General features: G+C 45.9%; 2 non-coding genes across 2 annotated transcripts; one reads left to right on the forward strand and one right to left on the reverse strand.

Moving 5' to 3' along the window:
- The first annotated feature begins 2,130 nt into the window (after positions 1-2,130).
- Positions 2,131-2,202, forward strand: trnaa-ugc (transfer RNA alanine (anticodon UGC)). The gene has a single exon. It is a non-coding gene; the product is annotated as a tRNA-Ala (tRNA).
- Positions 2,203-2,820: 618 nt separating this feature from the next.
- Positions 2,821-2,892, reverse strand: trnaa-ugc (transfer RNA alanine (anticodon UGC)). Its single transcript has one exon. It is a non-coding gene; the product is annotated as a tRNA-Ala (tRNA).
- Positions 2,893-3,571: the final 679 nt, after the last annotated feature.

Here is a 3,571-nt window from a genome sequence, read left to right on the forward strand (position 1 = left end):
CCAGATGATATGGAGGGGATCTGTGTCGGAGCCTCGCAGACTGACTACAGGTATTCCACAAGGTTCAGTTCTGGGTCCTCTCCTTTTCTCCCTGTACACGACATCCCTGGGTTCTGTTATTCGCTCGCATGACTTCCCTTACCATTGTTATGCCAATGACACCCAGCTGATCTTGTCCTTTCCTCCCTCTGACACACAAGTAGAGACACGCATTGCTGCATGCTTGACTGACATCTCGGAGTGGATGGCGACACACCACCTGAAGCTCAAGCTGGACAAGACAGTTGATGTTCCTCCCGGGGAAAGGTTGCCTGCACCGAGACCTGGCCATCACCATTGACAACAACGTGGTGACAGCAACTCGGACTGCGAGGAATCTGGGTGTGATCCTGGACGACCAACTGTCGTTTGCTGCAAACGTTGCATCGGTTGCTCGCTCCTGCAGATTTCTCCTCTATAACATCAGGAGGATTTGCCCATTCCTCACCCACAAGATGGCACAGGTGCTCATCCAGGCTCTGGTCATCTCCCGGTTGGACTACGGCAACTTCCTCCTTGCTGGCGCCCTGGCGTCGGCCATCAGACCTCTGGAGGCCTTATCACATGGCTATGAAACATGCTTTTCTTTGCTGAAAACTGTTGTAAAATGGCAGTTTAAAACCGCCCCCCCCCGGGGGAGCATGCCCCCGGACCCCCTACAGGGTTTTGTCCCCCCCAATATAAAAACTCTCCCCTACACCCTTGATCACGACACATGGTTGAGTAAGATTGAGTACGACTTTCCAGGGGAAAATGACATGCGGCTAGTTGCACAAACTGTGCGTAAATCCAAATAAGGCAAAAATCCAAATCAGGCCTAGTTATGATGTCAGAATTTAAATTTAGATTCATCATCACACTTACTCATTTAGCAGATGCCTTATCCAAAGCGACCGACAAGCGAGGCAGGGGATATGCCCTTCTAACAAAGGAGGCCAAGGAAGTTTCATTTAAGTTGATCCATAGAGTCTATCCAGTAAAACATTTCTTACAAAAGTTAAAGTGCGACAAAGATGTAAACAGCTCTTTCTGTGAATTACATCATTATTCCCATTTATTTTGGTCTCGTGCTTTTACATATAAGTTGTGGAAAGATGCTAATCATTTTATTGTTAACATTTTCCCAGATTTTGCTCTTTAGTATAGGAATATTATACTGGGTCGCTGTGATTATAGTGAGCAAGACACCAATGCATTACTTCTGATTAATTCTGCTTCTTACCAGGTATTCCACATCCACAAATGCAAATTTACAAACAGAAAGCCTAATTTCTTTGTTTTTCTGGAAGAAATGGAACAATACGTGTCAACGATTTCTCCTTCTCTAAACAAAAAAAGCTGTCAAAGCAGTGAATGTCTGTAATGTTTTTAAGTTAATTTCCTGTCATATACTCTCTCCTTTCTTTCCTTTCTATCCTAGACGTGTTTCGATTCTGTTGTCTGCGTTTGTTATTATGTAGGTTAACAGTTAGAAATAAAGCTTTATTTAAAAAAAGGTCAGGCCCAGTAACTTCTCGCGAGAGTGATGTGTTCACACGGGAGAACCGTGTAAACACGGAAGTGGTGGTGGCGTCTGCATGGTAGAGGTGCTGCCAAGGCGCCACTTCCTCCGTGTTTGCGGTGCAGCGTCAATAGCCAGTGTTTCGCCCTTAAAACCTTCAAAATAAAAGTGTTCCGTGACGTCCAGGCTTACTGCTCAGCTCCTATAAGTGTGTCAGTGTTTGACACTGCTCGTCGTTGTATTCTATCCGTTGTTCGATTCTGTTGTCTGCGTTTGTTATTGTGTAGGTTAACAGTTAGAAATAAAGCTTTATTAAAAAAAAACGTCAGGCATAGGCACAGTAACCTCTCGCGAGAGTGACGTGTTCACATGGGAGAACCGTGTAAACACGGAAGTGCTCATGAGAGGGACCGTGGTGGTGGCGTCTGCATGGTGTAGGTGCTGCCAAGGCGCCGCTTCCTCCGTGTTTGCGGTGCAGCGTCGGCAGCCAGGGTTTCGGCCATAGAACCTTCAAAATAAAAGTGTTCCGTGACGTCCGGGTTTACTCCTCAGCTCCTATAAGTGTGTCAGTGATTAATTGCAATCATGTGGGGGATGTAGCTCAGTGGTAGAGCGCATGCTTTGCATGTATGAGGCCCCGGGTTCAATCCCCGGCATCTCCACTCTTTTCTTCCTAATTTGAAGGAGGCTGGTTAAGATGGTGCACCGCTGCTCCAGTGCAATATCTTACTACGTCACATTTATTTTCGATACCAACATTTTGAGACTGGCTGAATTCCACATGTCAGCAGTGTGAACTGTTTCAATATCGTGGCAATATCAAAAACTGCGATTTTAGCTTGATGAAACCGAACCATCTGTTGTAATTCAATTTCTGACAGCAAAAGTGACAATTCCACTAGAAAACACTACTGAAGAGGTAAAGGTTGCAAGAATCACAGCCCATGCAAAAGGAAGGAGGCTTTGGTCACTTATTTTTTGGTGAAATTCTACTTTATTTTGTCGAAGCACCGACGGAGAGGGTGAGAATTTAGTGACATTTCATTGGGCAAAGTTGACGTGACGAGTAACAAGGTCAAGCAAAAGTAACAAGAATGGAATAAAACGGCGCCAGCTGCTTATCCTGCCCCCGCGCACTACGTCACACAATAGCGCCTCCAAGCGGGTGACATCCGAACGTTCCAGCGGGTCTGCAGCACCAAGAGGGTTCAATTGAAATATCAATATGATAATGCATCCATTATCCACACCGCTTATCCTGCTCTCAGGAGCATTATTTGTGGAGATGCCGGGGATTGAACCCGGGGCCTCATACATGCAAAGCATGCGCTCTACCACTGAGCTACATCCCCTCATGACAGCAACAACAACAACAACGATGATGATGATGATGATAATGATGATGATGATATATTGAGTTTGTATAGAGCTTCTCATCTGGGGAGACAGATCTCGAAGCGCTTCACAGGTAACTCTTAACCCCCCCCCCCCCTCGGTCCCCTCGTCACATAACGTTCCTCCCTATCAAGGATGCGGCTCCTCACCCTTATAAACAACACACTGACTGCAGGTACCCCCACCCTTATAAACAATACAGTGACAGCAGGTACCCCCACCCTTATAAACAATACAGTGGCATAACGACTGAAACCAACGACCGGTTTCATACGCAAACTGCCGTGACCATTAACTAGAGGTACCGTGGCCATGTGTACTATTCACAGGATTGGGGAATGGTTGCAAGCACAGCATTGTAAAATGGCGGCAGATGTACTCTTACCCCCCCCCCCCCCCCCAGTTCAGGGATGGTCGACAAAAACATAGGATTTAAAAAAAAAAAAATTTTGCAAGTGTGGTGGGGAGTAACTTAATACCTTAGACATATTTATTTTAACAAAGCCAGCTTCATAAATGTTAGACTTTGGACAGTTTTTTGACGTTTTCTTTTGGAACGTCTGTCCTGACAAACTCCTGCCGGGCATCACGATGTGCGCATGCGCATTGCGTTTCAGAGGCGGCAGAACAATATTC

This window comes from Lampris incognitus, chromosome 7 (assembly GCF_029633865.1).
Source record: "Lampris incognitus isolate fLamInc1 chromosome 7, fLamInc1.hap2, whole genome shotgun sequence".
NCBI lineage: Eukaryota > Metazoa > Chordata > Actinopteri > Lampriformes > Lampridae > Lampris > Lampris incognitus.